This window comes from Balaenoptera musculus, chromosome 19 (genome assembly GCF_009873245.2).
Source record: "Balaenoptera musculus isolate JJ_BM4_2016_0621 chromosome 19, mBalMus1.pri.v3, whole genome shotgun sequence".
In the NCBI taxonomy this organism is placed as follows: domain Eukaryota; kingdom Metazoa; phylum Chordata; class Mammalia; order Artiodactyla; family Balaenopteridae; genus Balaenoptera; species Balaenoptera musculus.
The window spans coordinates 40,026,621-40,051,395 of record NC_045803.1 but is presented as its reverse complement, the minus strand read 5'-3'; the positions used below and the strand labels follow the sequence as shown (position 1 = coordinate 40,051,395).

Here is a 24,775-nt window from a genome sequence, read left to right as displayed (position 1 = left end):
GCTAGCATGTTCGAAACGGTTGGCTTTACTGCTAATGCAAAAGGAATCCAAAACGGGAGCTCAGGGAGAGCCTGTGTCTGCGTTGGAGGCGTAAAGAACTTGGAGGCACTTTCCATGTTCACTGAATTCATCTCACACAGGCTGGACTGATTTGGGTTACACTGAGCTGGTGAATTGACAAGAGCACAGAACTCCAGCACATGAACTAGTAGCCTATTCAGAAAATTTGTGAAAGAATTGGAGATGCAAGGTCTTTGAATCCAGCAAGCTAGGCAGCAGAAAGAAACACAGGGGAAGAAAAGGACTTGTAGAAGCTTATCCACTGTGCCTGGGCAGGGCCCCCAAGGCTGTGCCACATCCAGTCAGCTCACGTGCTGCCCCAAGAGAAGACTTGTTTGTGGCTAGAAATCTGTACTCTGGAGTTTACTGTTCCCAGAGACCTCATCTCTGTTGGGGTATGCGCCGTTTATATATATTTGGTTATACTGAATTCTCCTAAGCAGAATATAGCACACTGTCTTGGAACTTTCTCATTGCTAAGTGAATGTTTAAGAGCCTGTCATTAGTTTATAAACATAGATGCAGAAGGAGAAACTCATGTTAAGAAACTCTGGCTTTCTGGTTTCAGAAAAATGAATTGCAGAATGATCAGTCACTTCACCAAAGGGTTTTTTCATTTAAAAAAAAAAAAGGCTTCACCATAAGTATCTTTAAAAAAAAAAAAAGCAAAAACTGATAATCAAAATAAAGGAACTTTTAAAGTGTATATTTTTACAAATATATTTAGTGTATAAACTGAGGCTACTCTGCCCATGTATACACAATGAACCGTGCACCCCTCTTAGCTCATTCATTCATTCATTCAACAATACAAGAGACATTCAGGTGGATCCTATGAGGAAGACAGAGAAGTAAAATAGCATCTTTGTCTTCAAGTAGAAGAAATCATCACTTCCTGTTGTTTGTAAGTTTTATTATATTTTATGAAAATAAAGTGTCTGCTGTAGAAGGTTTAGAAAATACAAAAATGAATCACAAGGAAGGAAGCAAGTAAGACAATAATCCTTCTACTCAGAAGAATTCACTGTGGAAATATTTATCCATTTCCTTCCTGTTGCTGTTGGGAGTGTGTGGGTGGGCAGGTAGGGCTAAGAACAGGATTTGAGAGGAGGAGGGGCCGGGACGGTGCTCTGAGTATAGGCAGGGCAAGAGCTTTGCAAATCATAATGAGTTTTGGACTTTTCCCTTTGGTGATGGGACCTATAGATGAATTAATGGCAAGTGAATGGTGTGATCTGAGTGCATGGAATCCCTTCTTTCCTGACTCATATATGAAAGAAGAGCTCTACTTAGCTGGAAGGGTATGTCAAAGAGCATACGGATAATGTTAGCTAAAAGCCTACTGATCATTTGGCATCACTAGCTAGGCACCTTGCTAAGCGCTTGACATGGATTTCATTTAATCTCCTAACAACTCTTCGGCTGGGGAATCCCACCGTGCCCCTTTTGCAGATGATCCAGCTATTGATGCTTAAGGAAGATCGACATGTGGGAGGTCACCCAGATACTAAAGAAATGGTGGGACTAGGATTTGAATCCAAACCATCTGGCTGTAGAGCCCTGTGGTCGTTATCTATTGTTGCATAACAAGCTGAAATTTAGCAGCTGAAACCAATCCCCATCAATTACAGTCACAGAATTCGGGCAGGGCTCTGCTGTGTGTTTCTTCTGCTCCTTGTGGTATTGGCTGAGGTCACTTGGTGGGATTCAATTGGTGGCTGAGATGTTTGGGAGGTGGGGGTCCAAAGTGACTTCTTCCACTTACTCGGTAACTTGTCAGGGATGGCTGGGCAGGGGGCTTGGCTGGGGCTAGTGACTGAAGCAACTTGATGTGTTCTCTCCAGGTTGGTGGTCATCTCAGGGTAGCCCCTCAGGGCTCCCAGAGACAGTTGCAGGTGGAAGCTGTCAGTCTCTTAAAGCTTAGAAAGTGGCACAGGCCACTTCTGACATTTTTCTATTAACTAAATCATCGCAGGATCCACCTGACTCCAGAGGAGGGACATAGGCCCCCTCCCCAAGTAATTTTTGGCCATCTTTAATCTCCCCACATCCCGGTGCTTAATCCCTGAGACAATAAGAGGCTCTCATTGAATTCATTGATTGTCTAACTGGTTGATTGATTGATTAACCTGTTAATCAAATACTTATTGAACAATTGTCATGTGTTGGACGCCAGGCTATAACAGCAAAACAGAATACAGACAATTTCCATCCTCAGAAGCTTCTACTGCTGGAATGGGAGGGGCAATTGTAACCAAGGAACAAATGGAGGAGATGATGGAGCGGATGCGAGGAAGGACCTGAGCTAATTTACAAGAGAGAGGGCCCCTGGGGAGGGAGTCCGGACAGTTTCGTCAGAGGCCAGGCTGAGGAAGTAGTGTTTTACCTACTGGCTGAGAGAGGAACTGAAGGGAAAATACATCTTCTAGAAAGGAGAAATAACGAGTCCTCAAACTCAGAAGTGGGAAAGGACTTCATGAATCTCCAGAGTGGAGAAGATGCTAGGATGCCGGGAGGATGGTGGAAAAGGTGGGGTGTAACCCCAGCAAACAGAGCAGTGGGGGGAACCAGATCAGCCAAGGCCTCATAGGCCAGAGAAATTTCACTTCGTCTTAATGGCAAGCATAAGCCCCTGGGTTTTGGGCAGGCGTGTGGCATGATTTAAATATGTTCGCCTCCCTGGGCCTGTTTTCACACTTGCAATGAAGGGGTTTGAATGATTCATCTTTTCAGCTTTTGTATTCTGACTCTACATGCCCCTCGTTTATATTTTCCCCTGGGGTTGACCCCTTCTTTATTTTGCCAAGAAATAAGCTCAGACAGCCTCTGCAGCCCCGCCTTCACGAATGTACCTTCCTGGGCCCCTGTGTCAACACCAGCCCTGCCTGAGACGTTTTGTCCACAAGGAGCATGGTGCAGACTAGAGGGGGAGACAGATTGGAAACAACGGGGCTTGTGCATTCCGATGGCTCTTAACTTGATTTCAACTTTTGACCTGTAATGCTTCCCAGCTGTTTTGAAGTCACACATCCCATCTTCATTAGCCTCCCCCCAATATGTGATCCAAGCACAGGGGGTCGCTTCAGGGAACCATGCCCTTGCTGGCTGCCCGGGTTTGCAGTTTCTGGCTGAAGGCAGTCACTACCCTGAATGCAGGAAGGGTCCAGGCCCACTCCCTCTCCCTTTCCCTCTCCCTCTCTCTCTCCCTCTGTGTAGAGGGAGGCCACGTGGAGAAGGGACGAGCCAGAGTCCCTGCCCCCCACAAAATAACATCCCCCAGGTGGTGGGAGTTAAGTGGGAAAGTGCAGGGCTCCAATTCCAAAGTACACATTGAAATAAATGAAAACCAACTGGACTTGAGTTAGACGGAGGCAGGAGAAGAAATTTCAGCTCCGAGGGTTTTTTTTTTTTTTTTGGACAAAATGCTAATTATGGGGTGAACTCAGAAGGAATGTGCTTTCTCAAGATAAATTTCCTAACATGGTAGAAAATGGACAGAATCTAGGCAATAGCTCGGCCTCTTGCCTGGGACGGATGTCTGCAGCTGGCCGTGAAGGGTAACCCTCCATCCATCACCGGGCCTGGGGTCCAGGCGCTTGTGGCCCGCAAGAGTCAGGGAGAGGGCTACAAATCCTCAAGTTTCTGTCATTCTCTAAGACCCAGAAATGCAGACCCCTGGGTCCCATATTTGGTTTCTCTGAAAATAAGCTTTCAGGTAATTTTTTTGTACAGCATGAGAAAATGTCCCAGGAACTCCCATTTTTGTTTTGTGTGTCGCTCAGCTAAAGCACATAAACCTATTCGTGTAAGTTTGTGCAAATTAGTTGACAAAGATTTCCTATGATTTCTTGAACTCTTCATCTGACCGCCTGAGACATTTACTTAGTGTCCGCTGTGCACCCAGCCAAACGGTCATATGCAGACAGCGTATGCAGAGCATTGTTCAAACTAAACCTCCAAGCAGAGCACATAGCGTTCTCTGCTTGGAAGCTGTGAAAGGTACCAGCTCACCTGGATTCTCCTACTGATCCTGGCTCCCAGTGGCCTTCATTCACCCCCGACTTACTAACTTCCTGGCCTTGGTCACCACAAACTCTCTTCTCGCAAAGTTGATTCCAGCCACTCTGATATCGTAGCTCTTCCCCAAGTGGGCTGGGCAAGCTCTCCCTCCCTTTCTTTGCAGACTCTGTGCCCTCTGGCTGGGAGATGTTCCCATCCGCCCTCCCCCCTCCCCCTGCCAGTTCATCAGAGGGCTCGCTCCCTGGAAAGCCTTCTCTGTTGTTGCAGGTAGAAGTATCCCCACCTCTGCTCTGTTCTCACTTATAAGCCATTGTAAGAGGACTTGGCTTTTTTTTTTTTTAATTTTTATTTATCTATTTATTTAATTTATTTATTTGGCTGCATCGGGTCTTCGTTGTGGCATGCGGGATCTTCGTTGAGGCATGTGGGATCTTCGTGGCAGTGCACGGGCTTCTCTCTAGTTGTGGCACGTGGGCTCCAGAGTGCGTGGGCTCTCTCGTTGAGGCTCGCCGGCTCAGTAGTTGTGCTGCGCAGGCTTAGTTGCCCTGCGACATGTGGGACTTCAGTTCCCTGAGCAGGGATTGAACCCGAGTCCCCTGCATTGTAAGGCAGATTCTTTACCACTGGAATACCAGGGAAGTCCCAGGAGCTTGCTTTTATGGTCGTGTCTTCTCCAGTAGGCTGCAAGCCTTTGGAGGGCGTGATGCAAATGACTGGTGCTTCTCTCTTTCTCACACTCCTTGCCCGATGCCTGCCAGAGTAAATGCAAAATAATTGCTTTCTGACTGAATGGGAGCACTTATTAAATAGATGCAAAACTAAACAAAGATCAAGTTTACAAAAAACAGCAATCTCTGATGAAATCTACGAGCATCTGAGTGTCTATGCGTCTAGACCTTGTGGGGCACCTTTGGGTATCAGAGCCCAGAGTGGGCTGATATCTTGTGTCACTGTAACAAGGTTATTGACGCTGCCATGACCGGGACTCACCAGCTCCCTGATGCTTTTCTCAGCTGTTTCCTGACTTCTGATCGGGCCCAGAGAGGCAGTGAGAGAAAGATTTCACAGGGTGGATAGCTCAGCCCCAGGGGCAAGAAGACCAGCACTTATTATGCAGTTAATGCAACCCAAGGCCCTGGCCTCAGTCATCTTGTTCCTTAATACCTCACACTGTTCCAGAAAGGATTAAAAGAGGCTGATGATAATGTATCCTCATAACCACACTGAGGAGAGTGGTGTAAGTTCTGTTTCACAGATGAAGAAATTGGGGCTTAAAGAAGTTGTCATTGGCCCAAGGTCATTCATCTACTATCTGTATATCTAGAAATCATTAGAACCAACCGGGGACTCTGCCTTGAAGCCTAGCCTTAATCTACTGGGCCCTGACCATCTTGTCTTCATCCCTCTCTCCCCCTCCTCAAACAGAATGCCCGATAATAAATAAATATATTTAATTAACCGAAGAGATGTGTGACCATACATTTATTGTCATTACTGACTTGGCATCATCAGGCTCGACTTTATTTGTTATGTCTCCCTTCTTCTCGTCAACATGCCCTCTGGGACTTCCTGATCCAGCCAAAGCTGCCCCAGGTGTTCATTCATAACTCAGATTCTACCTGCAGAGGAGGGTCCAGGGGACACAGAACTGTTGGCATCAGACTTGGGTCCTGCGAGGAAAAGCTTCTGCAGCTGTGGGTGTGAGACACTAAGCCCCAGGAGGGAAGGCAAGAATTCAGTGGGCAGTACTTTCTGGCCATCACACCAGTCACCCCACTCTTCCGTCTACTGTATTCCTTTGGTGGGTGGGGGGAATCTTTTGTTTTGTTTTTTTTTTTACTTTTCACTTGGATGTGACCCATCCTATCAGCCCATTCTTTTGTGCCAATGCATACAAATTAATTCTGTGGGTAATTTTGATGGAAAATTGGATGAGTTGGCCAGAGAAACTTCAGAAGGGAAATTAAAAGTAGTCATTTTAAGAGAGGAGAAAATAAAATGACAGTTTTGATGATTTCAGGCCCAGGGCATTGGCTAGAGCTGAGGTTTCAGCAGGATCATTCATTTCCTCATTTTAATTCTGTATTTAAGTGGCCATCGCAACTGGAAGGAGAATTCTTAGCCCATCTTTGGAGGATGCTTCACTGCCCAGTTTGTTCACTAGATGGCATGGCTCAGACTGGCTGAGTTGCAGAGATTTAGCCACAGCTAAGGAAGTCCTCTGTGGACTTGTGTCTGTCTTTTGTCAAGTTCCTTTGGGACAAATGGCGCACCCCTAAGAGTGGAAGAAGTGGGGGGTTTCTTTGATATGAAGCAGGAGTTATCACTGGAGATGAAGTGTCTTAGGAAACATTCACAGGACCAGACGGTGCCTTGTGGATCATTTTGTCCATCTTGTGGTTTGCAAGCTTGTTTATAGAACACTTTCCTCAGCAAAATGCTATTCAGAGCCGACGCCGTAACTCGGGAAACAGCAGAACTATGTGCTGTGGTTGCTTTCTGGAACTTTGGGGATTTGAGAAGCATTGATCTTATCCCTTTCTCTCTTCCCTCCCTCCTTCATTCCTTCTCTTTTTTCTCTCTCTTTCATTTTCCAGAGTTGGAAACTGAGGACTCGAGAGGACAAGATGTTTATGGCAGATCTTAGCCCCAAACCAGTCACTGAAAGATCTTTTCGTGAAACCACTGCCTTGTTTATTTAAATCCCACAAGTTCCCAAAGCAAATTGTTTTAAATTCCCTGGGAGTGACACTATGGGTGGATGGATACACACATCTGCTGAATTCACTGAATATTTCTGTTGCCTCCAGTATGTTGACACTGATCATAAATTCAGACAGGACAAGAGTGACAAGATGAGTGTGTGAATTCTGGGCCAGACACTGGACAGATACTTTCGTGCCTTATTTCATTTTTCTTCACAAGAAAAGTGTGAGGTTTGTTTTTCTATCCCTACTTTGCAGATGAGGAACATTAGATTCAGAGGTTAAACTTTTTTGTACCAACTAAATATATCAGGGTACAGGTGGAGCTCTTATAACAAAGAGACCCTAAAACACAATGTCTTAAATACGGTAGAAGTTTACTTTTTTCTCCCATAATAGTCCACAGGAGGGTGACCCAGGACTGCTGGGTGTGGCTGGCTTGTTTCAACATATGGCTTCCATCCTGCATCTAATGTGGCTTTTCCAGCTTTTATCGTCTCCCCACCAGCAGAGAAGCCAGATGGGCCCAGATTTGAACCGAGACTTATGTGGTTCACAAGTCTGATGCTGCTATGCACTGAATAAATTTCCCCCATTACTCTTACCCCAATCACTACAGACCAAACGTAATAACAAAGTGCCACCGCCTCAGGCAGCATCATTAGTTGCGGTAGCCAGCTTCCAAGGTGGCTCCTGATGCGTCTTACCTCTTGGTAGTCAGACCCTCATGTAATTCCCTCCCACACTGAGTAGAGCTGATTTGTGTAGTCAATGGGATATTATGGATAGGATAAAGAATGCCTTTTGAGGAGGCCGAATCCCCAAAGACGTAGCAGTCTGTGCTTAGCTCTTCCTGGGATCACTAGCGCTGGGGAAGCCAGCTGCCATGTTGTGGGGACACTCAAGCAGCCTTGTGGAGAGGTCCCCGTAGTAGGGAACCGAGGCTCCCACCAGCACCAACTAGCCAGCCATGCGAGTGAGCTGCCTTGGAAGCAAATCCTCCAGTCTCAATCAGCCTTCAGAGAACTGTAGCTCTGAACCAATCTTGAATGTAACATCATCAGAGTTCCTGAAACAGAATTAATCAGCAAAGAAGTACCCAAATCCCTGCCATACAGAAACTATGTGAAATAATAAATGTTTCTTTTTATTATATGCCACTAAATTTTACGGTCGTGTGTCATATAGCTATAGATAACTAATACATTAGCATAGATGCTAGGTTAAGAGGATGTAATTTTTCTAGACAAAAAGCCACCTCCTCAGGAAAACCTTAAGTGATTCCATCTGGGAAGTAGTTACTCTTTTTTTCTCTGTGTTGTGGCTTCTTTATTCTACCTTGTGTCTCTCAAAGCTGAAATTAGTATTTTTACAAATCACTTTCCTCCTCCAGATCGTTCATTCCTCAGGGACAATGTCTTGTGTTCAGATTCACCTCCCCTGGGCCTACCAGTGCCAAATTAGAAGTGGGTTTAAGTGAATGACTGACATCTTCTACCTATCCTTCAACTTAGTTGTTTTATAATATTATGCACATATTTTCTTTAAATGCATCCTCTAAAAACATGTTTGTGTTGCCTTTTACATGAAGCCTCTCAGTTATTTCTTTGTTACAGTAACAGGCGTTTAAAAATACTCTGTATAAATAAAAGATAAATCTCCTAAGGGCCAGAGATCATGCTGTTTGAGGAGCTTGTACAAATAGTTGGCACCTCCTTTTTCTTGAAAATCAGGCCTGAAATCTCATCACAACAAATGTTCCCTGGAGATCCCCAGAGCTGAGGAGATTTATTTTTTAATCACATGATCTCTTATCCCATTTAGAAGAGGAGAGAAGGGAGCCTGTAATGATCCTGCTCAGCTCAGGTGTCTCCTGCTCCCCTGGCCTGGGTGACCCCACTTTCTGATGGACCCAGTGTGTTTCTGAAGCCACCTCATTTCCAAACACACATCCAGCCCTGTGTGTAACCGTTTGCAAATGCACCCAAGATGTCTCACCTACATTTCCTCCCACTGCACTGAATTTAGGACCACTCCAGAGGGGAACTGGAATGCATTCTGCATCCTTTTTAAACCTATATATTATTCTTAATCTTCAGACTCTAGGAAGTTTGGGGAATTTGTAAGTCACATGGAATTGAGTTTGGGGTCCACAAATTAGTTGAAATGTTTTCATGTGTGATTGTGGCTTAACAAACGGAAAGACAGGATGTTTTGTGATGGTCCGTGTTGTTCCCTTGTCAAGAATGCCATCAACACAGTTCCTCATGTGCATCCAAATTCCCATCTTGACTGAGCCATGACTTGACTCTGAGTCTTGACTCCAGAGACTGGAGTTTGAACTGATCCACACTCGTCCTCCTCCAAGAGCTGCATTTTCATGTGAAGTAACATTAAGGAGCAGATTTCCTTTTTTGCTTGTTTTTCATGGTGACATTAATTGACTCACATGGGACATTAGTTAAAATCATGTTTATGAAATGGGCATGCATCACCAGAGAGAAGGGATGTAAATTGTATCCCCCATTACCTCCCCCCACCCCAAACACTCTACATTGTGCCTCCCAAATGAGAGGTAATAACGTCTCGATTATAAACATTTTCCATGTTTACTCAGATTGAAGACGCTATCGATCCACACCATTGATTCAATAACACTACATACATATGTATGTATATATGTATTTTTTTTTTTAAGGAAAAAATCAACTACATTCAATTCCTGTATCAATTTTAAGATGCATCCAGGTTTTTGAAAGCTAATGCAGATGGAAAAGAAATGTCTGTCATATACTTACGGATGTTTGGTAAATTTCTTGAGAGGTGACCATTCTTGGTTCCCAGAGGTGATCAGGCAGAAACGTGAATGGAGGTTAATGCACCGGAAAAGGGCTCCAAAGGCCTCTCAACGTGTCATTTTCCAACACAAGACTGAAAGATCTTTGGGGGAAGGGATGATGTCACGTCCATTGCTGGGTCCCCAGCACCTGGCTGGATGCCCGGCACCCAGAGTCACTTGATAATTCTCTGTCGTATCAGAGATCAGACGACCTCCCTGACCCCTTCCAGGTTCTACCCCTGCCCTCACGGTCTCCCCCCTCACAAGGCTGTTGCAAGCATCGCATGAGATCATGCACCTAAAAGTCCCGGTGAAGTCAAGTTCTCAGCAAACAGATGGCAGCTCTTTCAGTTCCTCCTCCTGCTCCCCCCTCCTTCCCTATTTTTGCCTACTCAGGAGCCTTCAACAGAAATTAAACTCTGCAGACAAGCTCCCCAGGGCCTTCCCAAAGACATCCTCTTTCTGTGAGAAGATGAGTTTATTGACTTCTCTGCCTTGGAAGAACACGAGGTACAGCTCTTGGTGCAAGGGCTGTGGGCCTGAGTCGGGGCTGCAGAGGCCCCCCCACTGCATCCGCTGGGCAGGCGGCAGCAGCCAACACGGCAGGAGGCTCCTCCTTCCCGCTTCCTCCCCAGCCAGGCCATGCTACACAGTGGGGTGAGAGTGGGCTTTCTGTCCCCCAGCTGGGCTTACATCACCTGCCCGCTGTGTGAAGTCTGTGCTCATTGGGAGGGCTTTCAAGGGCCTAAGTTGTACTTTCATCTTTATCCTCAAACAATTATCTGTCACATGCCTGGAATGTCTCCCACATTCTTGACCCATTCACATGGGAGATTCACATGGGGTGAAGAAGGAATTTGCTCTTATAAAGACCCAACTCATCCCTTTTCTCATTGGTGGGCTTTGGAACCAGGGGGGCTGTGGTTTGAAGCCCAGCACTAGCCTTCCCTGGGCCCCCACCGTGTGTGCTCTCCCTCTCCACCCAGGGTCATCCTCCTCCACTCGGAAGGGCCTCCGTTCACGCCCTGCATCCTCACTTGCCAGCCTGATGCAGCTCACAACAGGCCACCTCCTTCCTGAAGCCCAATGGATTTGCCGCTCCGGAGTGAAAACTTTAGTAGCTTTGGTCTGCCTTACATTCATCCAGATGGAGAGGAACCTTGTATGTTAGGCTAGAGGTAAGGGTCATTTCCCCAAAATGCAGGAGAAGCCCAGGAAGAATGTAAAACAGGAGATGACAGTGTCAGACTTGTGTGTTAGATCACGCAGGACAGATTCTGCAAGGGAGAGATGAGAGGCAATGAAATAAATTAGGAGTTGGATCAAAATTTAGGTTTGGAGCTGTTGACACTTAGACTCATCCCTTACCTTTCTCCTTGTCTCTTCTTTCTAGCTTCAGGATGAAGCCAGGATACTATATCTTCTTTTCTTTCTCTCTCCCTCTTACCCTCTCCCTCACCCTATCTCTTTGCTAAACAGGCCTACCATGGTTTCAACTTTCCCCACATGATTCCAGACCCTGGATTCCAGTAATGTCCCCTCACCACTCTGCCCCTGAAATCTAAGAAGACAGCAGCTTTTTAGATTCTCTACTTTACCTCACCTATTTGGGTTCTCAGCTCTTCTAACACTGGTATAACCACATTCCTGTATTCAGTTCCTTCTGTTTAAATACTTAGGGTGGTTTCTGTTTTTCTGTTTGACTGAGACAGCTGTCTATTGGAGTCATACATGTAAAATATGTGAAGGTCTAAGTAAGGGTATTGCCCCAGGGCTGGAGGGGAGGAGAAGGTTTGGAGATATCCTTAATCAAAATCCTACCTAGAGTTGAAATTCCTTGTATCCTTGACCCAAAAGGTATCCCTTGCCATTATGACATTCCACCATTTGGAATACTGTCCACCAGATCTCAAATATCAGTGGTCTTTTCAGACCCCTTGTCATGTCACTCAGCCTGTAGAGAACGTTGCTTAGTCAGGCATGAATGCTTTCATTTATCACCAGTTTTTATGTTTCCATGAAATGAAACACGAGACAGAAGACCAAAACAGAATTGAGAAGAGGGACAGAGTAATTAATCTGCAAGTTAACAGACCAGGAATATTTGTTTATTTGTTTGATTTAGGTAGGGTTCTAGCTAGCTGGGTAATCTTGGGTGAGTTATTTTCCTTCTGCGGGGCTTACTTTCTCCATCTTAAAGAGTATGATCCTAATGTATCTTCCAGGCCTGGCCAAAATTCACCATCCTCTCTACTGTTTTGAGAGCTTATCATGGGATCCATACCATTGAGTGAGTTCTTATACTCCTGGTGCCTGATCCATGATATTAAAGCCTACATAAATGTTAATAACCTTGTTTCCCTTTGAAAACCTATGAGAGTACAGATGGATTTTCCAGGCCCCATCTGAGCTTTGCACCCAGCAAATCAAATATCACACATTTAAATGTCCTTGGCACTCAGTGTAGGCAGAAGCCTTAGCCAGACATTGCAGGGAAGGTTGGTTCTTTCACCATCAAGCAGTTCAAAGTCAGACCCTCTGTTTTTGAAAGGAACCAACTTGCCTCTCACCGTCTGTTTTCTAGGACCTGGAATGATGCACACTCTCATTTCCATTTATAGCCTAATCTGTTCCCAGAAATATGCACTGAAAACCAGGAAAGAAATGTCATCCTTTGGCTGGTTACCCTAAAATACCATAAACCACCTTCTTTTTATTTTCTTATTTTTCCCGTATTTAAAATTATCATTCTCTTCTAAGAAATATCTTCACTTAAACATATTCCTCTCTCTGGGAGAATGGAAAAAAATGCGCTTATTCCTGGACTGGCACTAAGATTCACACTGGAGATGGCATCACCTTTTTGATTAAGCAAAATTCACTGGGGCCTTAGTGGCATCTTTACTATGTAAATTTTATTAAGGCTTATGTTTAGATGTTGAAGGCAACTCCCGAACCATAAAATAAATGTGTACTCTGTGGCAGACACTTTGCTTATCTTTAGGTTTTCTGAGATTAAAATATATGTGGCACCTTCCCTTGAGGATCTCTGTTTCTGATGGGAGAAACAGAGTTGTGAATAGTATTTGCTATAATATTGGTGGGTTTACAGTATTGGATACCCCTGTGTCTTGCCCTCATCCTTCAAAGCCAAAGAGTGGCCACTAGTGGTCAGTTACTGAATTGCAAGTATAGAACCAATGAGGAGTAAGCTGTAATGTTTTTAGGACTAGAATTAGATCTTAACTTCCCAAATATTGGACAAAAGAGTCATTCCATTAATTTTCCAATGTGGGGATTTATACACCTGCATGTTTGAAGGGGGTTCCTAATATTTTCAAAAGTTTGATCTCTCAGTTTGAAGGTGTGCCTCAAAAGTCATAAAAATGGTACATAGACTTTGTCCCAGCAGTTTCTCTGTAAGGAATTCACCCTAGGAAGCTATAGATGCATTCAAAGGTGTATTTTAGGTATGTTCATTACAGTGTTATTTACAGTAGTAAAAGAAGAAAAATGTCATCTAATTGTAAGGTATGAATTCATTGAATTAGGGTAGATTGAGATGATGGAATGCCATGCAGTGATGATGCAGAAAAGGACATAATGGCAGGGAAAGAAACATGACATATAGTTTGATGAAACAGCAGGTGTTGAAATTTTTTAGGCAATGAGACTAAATTCAAATATTTATGTGTATTTGTATATGCTCTGTAGGGGTAGATATAGATGCAGGTACACACACATATTGAAAATATGTAGAAGGATATGCACTACTACTTAACAGTGGTCATTTCTTGCTGGGGCTATTTCAGGTGACATTTATTTTCTTTTGCATATGTATTCTGCAATGTATGTGGATTGCTTTTAAAATCAGAAAATATGTTGATTTTTTAAAGTGGGACTGGCTTCTGGATATGCTGCAGGAATGACAATGGTGAGGGCCAGCTGGCAGAGCCATCAGAGAGATTTTGAGGCTACAGGCTTTGTAAAGACCCTCCAGAATGAGCCCCACCTTTAACATCACTTTGGGCCATTTGGAAATGGACATTTCAAACGCGCCTGTGTATGTATGTAAGATGGTGGGGTAGTTGTAGTAAAAGGATCTCCTTGGATGACATGAGGTAGTTGGTTGGGTTGGACACAGTGACTATGGACGGTCTTAACCAGATGGAGATCAGGGGACAGAGGCTTATGTCAGTGTTTCCATCTGCTTCATCTACTTCTGAAGGCACCGATGTCACAATAGCAGGGTAATTAGAATAACTTGGAAACAAGATGGCAAAGAAGTTGCTCTGACCCAGAACCTCAGACTTCAAACCTAAATCTGGATCATGGGTGTGGGCCAGCTCTCCACTTGTCTGATTCATGATGGAGGTTGTAAATCAGAGGCACTGAATGATGGTGGTACTTACTCCCTGAGACTAGCCAGTGATATACTTGGATGAATCTCAAAACAGTGTCCAAAGAACCCCTTTCTAGAGGAAAAACTGCAAATAACAGTAACAACAACAAAAACAAGTTACCTGCTGTTTGGCTCATAGTATGTATATGGGAAATGTAGTCTCCTCAGCTCCCTCCCTCCGTGTGTTTCCTCTCTTTCCACTCCCCTTTCTAATTACCAGTAAGCAGGAAAGTGTTGTTAACCTGAATGATCCAGGAGAGCCGCTGAGTTTTGTCTCGCTGTTGGGCCTGGTGACTGTACCTTAAAGCTCCTCATTCCCATGTTCCATTCCTTCTCTTCAGCTTCTCGCTACAAGCCTGGGCGGGGCCATCCTCAGGACCAGTTTTCTTCTTCCATCTTCCCTGACTATGCAGCTGGGTAGATAATGGGGCTGGAGCACCTAGCTTAGCCTTACTGCCAGCTCACTGGAGCAGGTCTGGATTCCTGTGTGGACAGCAGTTTTCCACCCTATAAACCCGGGGGCTGGGTCAACCTGTTGACATCTTGGTCTGGATGATTCTTTGTTGTGCGGGGCTTCCTGTGCATGAGAGGGTGTTTAGCAGCATCCCTGGCCAGTAACACTGTCCCCTCCATTTGTGACAACCCCAAATGTCACCCGACATTGCCAAATGCGCCCAGAGGGGTAAAATCTCCCCCAGTTGAGAACCACTGCCTTTCACTTATGACTTCCTAAGTGCACTTTCAGCTTTTGTTTTGCAGTGTCAGGTAGTAGCAGGTAATTTCTGGTTACACGTGGGCAGGTATCTCTAGAAAAGGCACATCACTGAGGGTTCGGTTTAGAACTCTCCTAATACACAGCCATGTTGAAGGCAGACTTCAAACACCTTATGAAGGTGGATTTTCCTCATAGGTACCTTTAGGCAGCCTCTGGGAATCAAAGCTGGCAGCTCACTACTGCCAGGGGAGTCAGGGCGCCAGGCCTTGTTCTGCTTCCTGGCCCCCGAGAGCCCGTGGGGAGTTTTGGCTTAGCTGAGAGCCCACAGAGGGGAGAGGCTGCTGTGGCGGCGAGGGCAGGGCAGCAATCAGAGAATGCAGGAGTGGGGTCAGGAATTTCCTTAGCTTCATTGGAAACAGATGCCTAGCTGAGGTGGCGGGCTGGGCTCTGCTTCAGGCCAGTGTGCTTGGCGCTTCCCCTCTCCACTGCCAGATTATTATTTAAGACGAGGGCTCTGGTTTAAGGGAAGCTGGGGTTGCTGTGACATAGGAACAAAACCTGCTTTCGTGAGAACACGAGCGGGTATGATGACTGTATATGCATGTGATCAAAGGTGGTGGGATTGAAGAACATCAGGGTAGTAAGGTCCTTTGTGATCTGAGTCCAGAACCTTCATCTGAGGTCTGAAACCAAGAATGGAGTCCCAGGAATCCAGGTTGGTTAGTGCCCAGGGCCTTCGCCCATAACCCACCCCTTGCCTCCAAGTCCTCTTTTAAGAAGTAAACCCTTTGAGATCTAATTGAGCACACCTGTAATCCCCAGCTTGTGCCCATGGCAGACATCACTAATTGATCACAGAGTTCTTTCCTGCTGGGTTTTGATGCTGCCTAATTATCCTTTACCCAAACAGCACTCCAGGTAGGTAGTACTAATCAATCAGATATGAAAAGTATTTTCCACACCTGCCGGTGACTTGGTCTGTCAAGAGGCTTTCTAGAGATGTATGAAAGGAATGGCCTGGGGGAATGTGTTAATTTGAGATTGTCTTTTGAGAAAGGGTGAAAGGAAGTATGTCACAAATGTACGCTATTCCAGAGCTTAAACTTTAATGTGCACATGAATTACCTGGGTGATGTTTCTGAAATGCAGTAAGTCTGGGGAGAGGCCTGAGATTCTGCAGTTCTAACAAACCCCCAGGTGATGCTAATGCAGCTGGTCTGTGGACCACACAAGCTCACCCAACCAGCTATTTTACCATTTAGGAAACTGTGGTTCCAAGAGGATGAGGGAAGAAGTCAGGGCTGCTTCACCATCAACTTGACAAGTCACTCGGTGCAAAGATTTCATTAACAATTGCTCATCCCTCTGTGTCTCATTCTGCTCCCTTTAGCCAATCTCTTTGCCCCTGCACCTGGCTTGCATCTACCAACCTTTTTAACTGGAGGCATCTCAGAACTGATGTCCACTTCAATTCTGGTGTGTTTAGAACCTGACTACAAGAAAGAACTATTATTTGCCTTCTCATTTTTGATCCTTCTGGAATATTCTTAAAGATTCTGCTGGAGGTCACACCCTGCTGAGAACTGAACCTTAACCGAGGACAATAGAATAGGTGGATAGTCCCTGAAAGGTCTGTTTCCTTTGAGCAAACCTCATTTATTTATGGAAATCCTACTGTTGGAGGAAAAACTAACCAGACTCTACATGGCCTGTCATGGCTTAAGAGAGAGGAGTGGGGCTTCATTTTTTGGTAAATAACCTCCGAGTTGAGAAAAAGTTTTTTATTTATTTTAATAATTAATTAATTTATTTTTTGGCTGCGTTGGGTCTTTGTTGCTGCATGCGGGCTTTCTCTAGTTGCGGCGAGCAGGGGCTACTCTTTGCTGTGGTGCGTGGGCTTCTCATTGTGATGGCTTCTCTTGTTGCGAAGCACGGGCTCTAGGCACGTGGGCTTCAGTAGTTGCGGCATGTGGGCTCAGTAGTTGTGGCTTGCGGGCTGTAGAGCGCAAGCTCAGTAGTTGTGGTGCATGGGTTTAGTTGCTCCGCGGCACGTGGGATCTTCCTGGACCAGGGCTCGAACCCATGTCCCCTACATTGGCAGGTGAATTCTTAACTGCTGTGCCACCAGGGAAGTCCGACAAAAAGTTTTTTAAATCCAGCCTAAATAACAGCAAGGGGAAGGGTGGTGGGGAGGGGGCTTCTTTCCTTCCCCTCCGTAACTGAGACATCTCACTCTGGCATAATTATATTGTCAAACGGAAGATGCTTCAAGTAATTAGGAACATAATTAGTCAAGCTTTTCTGCTCTCTGTGTTCTCGACTAAAACACAATCCTTGTATCCAGTGCCCTTTGCAGCACGGGACAATCTTTAACAAGAAACACTTTCTTCTTCTTTTGCTTTTATTGAACAAAAAGAGAAAAGGAAAATACAGGGTCTTTCAGGGATCAGAAAGGCTACTTATTCGGTTTCAGTTAACAAAAATCACCGTTGAGGAAAGATAACATTAGGAAATGTGTAACGTGACTTTGGCCAAGGTTACTGCTGCTGTTATTACTATTATTAATAATAGTAGTAGTATAATCTCTTAGAACTTGGTGTTCTCAGAGTTCATGAATTTGCTCTCTGACAGTCTTTTCATCAGATACAGACAAGCCTTGGATGTTTCAGCTGATTTTCCAGAGCTTGTAAAGAAGTCTCTTGATACCTCAAGTCTTCCCTGCCAAGAAAAGCAGAGATGTGAATGAGGTCAAATAGGCTGTGGTCTCTTCCAGGGGAGGAACTTGGTTTTTGTCCATAAAACGCCCTTGACCTATGGTGCGTATCCAGTAAGTGGTGACTCCACCAGTGGAAACTGGTATGTGACCGGGCCATATGGACTTGGGATGAAATGGGGCATGGTACCATTTCCCGAGCCCTTGGACAAGAGTTTCACCAAGGGCTTTATACACAGGAGCTCACTGAATTCTCAGAGCCTTCTGACCGACAGGTATTATCATCACAATTGATTGAGAAGAAAAGTGAGCTCAGTGAGGGCCCCAGTGCAGCAGCCGGATGAGCCTGTTTCTCAGGCCCAGCTCACACCCACAGGATGGAGGGAGCTCCAGTCTCTCTCCAGTCCGGCCCTCGCTAGATCCCTACCACTCCAGGGCTCACAGCTGCTCCTGCGTGTCAGTCTGGCTGTGGCTTCCTTCTCCTCTCCTAGTTCTGTATTTGACTTCCCGACTCTCTGGCGTCTGGGCCCTGGCAGGGGCGGTGGGGAGGTGGGGCACTGTGATCCAATGAAAAGACAGCAGACCCTGGAATCAGACATATCTAGATTTGAACCTAAGCTCTACTTACCCTGAAGCAAATTACTTCATCTTCTTGATCCTTGGTTTTGCAGTCTGTTAAATAGGAATAAACGTATGGATGGACAGATTGATAGATGGATAGATAGATGGATTAATTAAAAACAAATAATTAATAGGAAGGTGACGGGTGAGTGGATAAGACACGTTGGCACTAAGATGCCTGAATGGGTAAGAGTGATATTTCCTTTAAGAAAACTAGATGCTACATCTTTGGTTCAGGATAAAAGGGCTCAGGAGAGCAATGCATTGGAGAAACAAGGTTAGAACCCAGCCGGGGCCCTTGGCTTGGTTTTATTTCAGGTCAACATTTACCAGGTTTGTGCTAAGGAACATGAGGGAGATGCTTCATAAAAACAGGGTTCCATGGTCCAAGGTCTTTGGGAAATTGAACCTACTCTTGGAGATTCACATATACAAAAGCATATTGAGGCCTTTGAGAAGTCTTAACAAAAACTTGTTTTATTATAATAATACTTATTATTGTTTAAAATCAGTGATTCTGCAAAATGTGCTCATGCAGCCTCTTTCAAATATTGTTTGTTAGTTCAAGAGGAACCTCATCCTATAGGGCTTGTATTTTATATGCAATATAACTATATGGCCAAGATTACACAGCACTCTCAATGTTGTATCCAATGTTGGTGGTCATCAAGAATCACACACATGCTTTGGATGCATCCTCCCAAATGATCATGTGATAGAATTAGGACTGGTGTTACTACCGCTGTTTCACAGATGAATGAATGGCATGCAGGCAGGTGGAGCGGGTTGTCTGAGTCCACACAGCTTACAATGGACGAGTTTAACTCCAACCCCGGTCACCCAATGCCAAGTTTGTTCTCTTAGGTCCACATGTGCTCCCGCCCGCAGTCACAGAGGTCTCTGGTGCCTGCTTGGTGATGTCTCAATGGCAGATCTGTTGAAACAGGTCTGGGTAGCCCCACGCACTTCACTTTGCGTATGTGGAAATACCGAGTGAGCTTCATCGCCTGACAAGCAGCTCTCCAGCAAAGGATAAGGGAGCAAGAGAGAATGATCGCACTAACGAAGGCAATACACTTCCCAGGACTTGTAGAGCACTTTGCAGTTCTGTGAGTGCTTTCACACATGGCACCCCTTTTGATCCTCACAGCAACCCAACACATAAGCTGGGCTGGCAACTTCTGTCCTCATCTGACAGGGGAGAAAACCATGGTGCAGCAAGGTGAAGGAAAGAGCAAAACCTCACACGGTACATCAGTGGCAAGCCCATCACCCAATTCCACCTCCTCTATCCTGACTCGTTCTAATATTTGCATTGCCATCCAGTAGAGGACATTGTAGAAACAAATTTGTCTCTTGCCAGTGTCCACTCTTTCCTCCTTCCCTCTTCTGTTCTTTCCTCCTTCCTTCCTTTAAAATGAAAATTTCAAAATCCAGAAATATGCAAAGAGAACAGTCATTCATAATCCCACCATCCAGAGATAACTACTATCTATTTGCTTCTAGTAATTGTTTTATGCACATTTGCCTGTTATTAAATTTTCTCAAAAGCATAATTTTAAATGTCTGCAATGAATTTCATTTTATTTTACTTAACATTACCCATCTTTTGTTGTCAAACATTTAGAATGTTTTCACATTTTCTATAATTTAAATAACATGATAAACATCATTATACATAATAATGATAATACACACATAAGTCTTTGTGAACTTTAAAAAAAAACACTCTCCTTGAGATAAATTTCTTGAATGAAATTTTAAAGCCAAAGTGTTGCCAGATATTTAAGACTTTGGATAGATATTCGAAATTGCCATCCCAAAAAGTTTTACCAATTTTACAGCTCCATGAGCAACAGTTTTCTGCACTTACTATTATTCTTTTTGAACTTTTAAAAGTTCACAGGCATTGTTTTAATTTCTGTTTCTTTAATTACCAGTTTGGATGATTTTCTCTTTTTAAATAGTCATTTTTGGTTGGTCATTTTTATTTCTTCTTTTGCCAATTTCCTGCTCATGTCCTTTCTTATGATTCTCATTACAATTATGATTATTTTGCTTTGGCTATGCTTTTCTTATTAATATCTTAGGAATCTTTATATATTAAGGGCACTAATATTTATGTGGCAAATAATGTTTTTCCTTAGGTTGAAATCGTAGTGAGTTGAACACTATGAGCCATGTTGGGTTTTTTTCCTTTTTTTATTGAAGCGTAGATGAGTTACAACGTTGTGCCAATCTCTGCTGTGCACTATGAGCCATGAATGGATGAAGAAGACAATTCTAGTGACAAAGGAAAGTTATGCAAAGAAGGGATTGGTGGTTCTGTGTTAATCTCATTTCATGGAGAGGTAAACCGAGACTCAGAGAGGTCCAGTAACTTGCCACAGGTCACACAGCACAAAGCATCAGAAATGTTATTTGAACCCAGGTCTGTCTGTCTCCAGCTTCTGTGTACTTTCCACTGTGTGGCATCTTGGCATCCCAGAGGGAGGTGGTGATCAAAGTGATGTTGCAGATGTAAATTTGTTGCAGTCCACAGAAAAGACCAGACAAGGAAAGAGACAGGAGAGTGAAGAAAACAATTAGGGGTTGAGAATAGGAGTCCTCAAAGAAATACGTTCAAAGATGTGAAGGCAAAGGTCTTCATTCATAAAAGGGAGATGGAGTAACATGACCAAGCTCCTTTCCTCACCCCCACCTTGCATCACCCCCATCAGCACCCAACCTTGGGTGCTTTTAAAGCCACTCTTGGCTTTCTTTGAGCTAAGATCTCTCTAAGATTCATTTTCTTAAGAAGACAGACATGGAGTAAACTTTTGGGCGGTACCATTTCCAGTATTTCGGATTCCTACGTTCTCTCTCTCTCTTGCATTCCTATTTCTTTTTATTTATTCTTCTTAAACTGCTGAGTCTGATAAATTAGGGCTATTAAGAGACTGTTTGTTATTCTGTCCTGAGTTACTATTTTGAGAGCTAAAAACACTCATAAATATATGGATGTTCCGACTGTAAATGGATATATTTTAGCCAGTGAAAAATTCATTTCCTCTAATACACGTTTTTAAAGTGTCCTCCTGAAATTCTGCACGATATCTCACCATGATCTTTCACTGTCCCTCCCATTTTTATCCGATAAAAGCAGATCCATCATCGTTGCGGTTCCTTTTTCTCTGCACCATAAATAACAGCTGGGGAAGGGGAGCATCTCCCACAATACAGCGGCTTCGTATTTTAACCAATTTTGGAATTTATTGTTAAGCCTTCTTGGGATGGGCACCAAAAGTACCTGCATGCCCATCAGTTATCTCATGACCTTTCTCGTTTTGGACAAAAAGGCACTCAAAGCAGAGTGAATTTTGCGTCTGATTTCAGCCTGACTTTGTGGATGGAAGATGGGATATGGTAGGTTGTCATACACCCTGGATCTTCTGGGCCAGCCTCAGTTTTTGATTATGGGCCCAGTGAAATTATTGAGAGCTACCTTTTTTACTCTCAAAAGTGTCCTGGCTTGGATGATAAATGACATGGTCACTGTAGATGTAGGTTTAGAAACCCAGTGTCCTATATTGCCTCTCATCTTTTCCCTATTTCCCATCAGATGCTCATTCTGTGTGTTGAAACCTCCCTTCCCTTCCATCAACCACTCATCATAGGCAGGAGACTTCGAATGAGAGGTAACATCTCCAGGCTGGCAGAAAAGAAAGAGAGAGAGAAAGAAAGAAACATGATGTTAGTTCCCACCGTGTGCAAGGCCCTATGCGAGAGGCTTTTCAAAAAAGTCATGCTTTCATTCTAAGGGCAGCCCCCACGAGGTACTGTAATTCATCAATATCAAGAGGCATATTTTTTCATTCATTAATGTCTGGAAATTGGGCTGTGCCTTATCACTGATGTCATCTTATAATTGCTGTTGGTCCTGTAGCATCGTGATGTACTTGTCATTGGCTGTGCTTGTACAAGCATCAAAACCCACAGAATGGGTGTCGGCAGCTTGGATGAAAATCCTAGAAGCATTCTAGGAGCATTCTTTTAGACCCCAGGAATCAAACAATTGTGGAGAAAGGGATGCAGAATTGGCCAGTCAGAGATATTTAGCAATATCTGGGGGGCAGACATCAATAGTAGACCAGTGCTACGTTGCTGCAAAGCCAGATTAAACACTCAGCAAACACGACTTTTGGCTCTTTTAAGGATTCTTGTAAGAAATGCTGCGTTACCAATAATCTTGATGACACGGAGGGCCGGGGAAAGTTACGTATCTGATGATTTTGGATGGCAAAGTGACTCTGAATATGAAGAACATTTAGGAATACTTCAACCAATTTGATTCACTTATCAGTTTTCCTTTTAATGTGTGCCCAAGAGTGACATGGGATAACATCTGTGCCAATTAAATCTCAAAGAGATTTTAAACTAATTATGAAATGAAAATTCCAAGAGAAAAAAATAACATCGGGTCAAAGGTTTTGGGAAGTCTTCTTTCTTTCTTAGTGGTATATAAGAAAACAGGTGTCCTGCAGTTGATGGTGTCTTCTGGTGAGTAACTAGTAATATACTAGTTACTCCTGAGCCCATTTCACAGGTGAAACTAGAAAGATGTGTTTTGTTTTCCCTAAGACGAGGCAGTTAGCTAGTGGCCATGCAGGAGCAGGGTTGGAATGACTCAAAAAACTGACTTAGATAACAGTCATGGCGTTGCTACGAAGTGCCAGACAACGTCTGGGAGACCCAGCAGTGAAGGAAACAGGTTCGGCCCCTGCCCTCACAGAGCTTCCCATCCTGGGAGTAGAAGGAGGGACTGGGGGAACAAAGAGGCGGGTAATTGTTACGTCCTGAAGGGTCTGATGGTAGCAAGAGAATCAGCCCTGAACCTGGGGCTCTGGGGTAGCACCCAGGAGGAAGGGGCTCCCAAGTCATGGCCTGGAGAGTAAGGAGGGATTATTAGTCAAGCAAGAGCTCCTCCTCTCCCTGTTCCACGCAGCGGGAGAGCAAGTACAAATCCCTGGTGATGCCGCTGCCAGCATCCTTTGCATGAGTGCGCCACTCGGCCTTCTGGAGTTGTTGATGGAGACTGGCTGGGCAGTGCCCTGAGAGAGCCGCAGCTCTCCTGTGGAGAAATAAGAGGAACTTGCCTGCGTCCTGATGCTTTGGACCTTGGTTTCCGTAATTCTCACAGAAGTAGGGGGTTGGCATTAAAAACTGCAATCTGAAGGTGAGAAAAAACAAAGTCCCAAGTGCTAACCTGCTGTGCCCAAGGTCATACAGGTCATAAGTGATGGAGGTAAGGCGTGAACCCCAGTGGATTTCACTCAAAGTGAGTTTGTGCCAAATATCAAAGTAGGTCACACACTCCGGGTCAAGAGGAGACGCAGGATCCATTTGACTTCATCCCCCCACACCGTGGTGTTTGGGGTGGAGAGGGAAACAGAGGCGCCACCGGGGAGAGGTGACCTGCCCGGGTCACACACGGCCAAGGTCAAGCTAGGAAGTGAGGTGTCAAGGGGCGTCTTCTCCACTCACTCGTATGTCCATGACTTTTATCAACTTGTATTTAAGGATCGTCCAAGCAGAGCAAACCACAGCTTTAAAGCAATTACTTGGTGATGATCAGGAGGGGCTGAGGGGATTCTGTTTGCTTATTTGTGTGAACCTAAAATGCCTGCTTTCTTAATTAAGCTTTAACTCTGGGTTTTGCCTCAAGCTTTCCTTTTTTTTCCCCCCCTCTTTAACAGGTCTCAGCCTTCCTCCATCACTGAAGGCCTTGGGCATTGCCTGTTTGATTTCTCTCTTCTGAGAAGCATCTGCTCCTGCCCCACCACTGAGGATACCTCCCTTTTTCAGCCCCAGTCCTCAGCTGCTTTTAATTTCATGATTATCAGCCACGAGGAATCGGTTTCTTGATGACTCAGGAGCGAGGGACGCTGGGAGTTCTCTACCTGGGGCTTCTTCCTCAAGAACTCATCCCAAGTCCCCTGCAAGGGAGCAGCCTTCCCTGATCAGCACTGAGTCTGTTTGAGATGCTCCAGGTCTGGCCGTCATGGCCCTGGTGACCTCGTGGTTTTTTTGGCTTTAAATCTCCAGCAACCGGCAAAGCATCCGGTACGCAGGGGATGCTTGATAGATACTTCTTGAACAAATGAATTCATGGAGGAGTGAACGGACAAATAAACCAGGCCAGTGTTCAGGTGAGTCCAAGTGTCTGGAGGGGGTGTTGGCGGCGGGGGAGTTGTCACCTGTCTTATCAAGTGTTATTGTTAGGAATCGCTTATCACAGATGGAAATGTTTAGAGATGTTTAATAGTCACGTGTTGCAATATCTGTATACCCAGCCTCCTCGGCTGGACATAATTTATGCATCAGTTCCTTCCTAGCCTTATGGAGAGGCATTTAACCCTGCTTGCTGGCTTTAAGAATTTGGTTGTGTCCTTAGCTCACTTCTCACCCCTAATCAGGAACCCCTTAGAAATAAGGGGTGTTGCGTTCCTCATTCATAAAGTATTTACTAGACAACAACTGTGCTCCCTGTTAGAGGCACGGGGCTGAGGCAGACAGACACGGGATCCTTGCCTCTGGAGACCTTTTTTTGTTTGTTTTCTTTAAACATCTTTATTGGAGTATAATTGCTTTACAATGGTGTGTTGGTTTCTGCTTTACAACAAAGTGCATCAGCTATACATATACATATATCCCCATATCT

The 24,775-nt window shown here is 44.6% G+C and overlaps 1 long non-coding RNA gene across 1 annotated transcript in view; it reads left to right on the top strand.

Moving 5' to 3' along the window:
- The window catches only part of LOC118885584, a 162,903-nt gene that overhangs the window by 56,498 nt on the left and 81,630 nt on the right, over positions 1–24,775 (top strand). Inside the window, exon 2 of the long non-coding RNA XR_005017512.1 lies at positions 23,811–24,263. This is a non-coding gene — a long non-coding RNA (uncharacterized LOC118885584). The remainder of the gene's footprint in view (positions 1–23,810; positions 24,264–24,775) is intronic.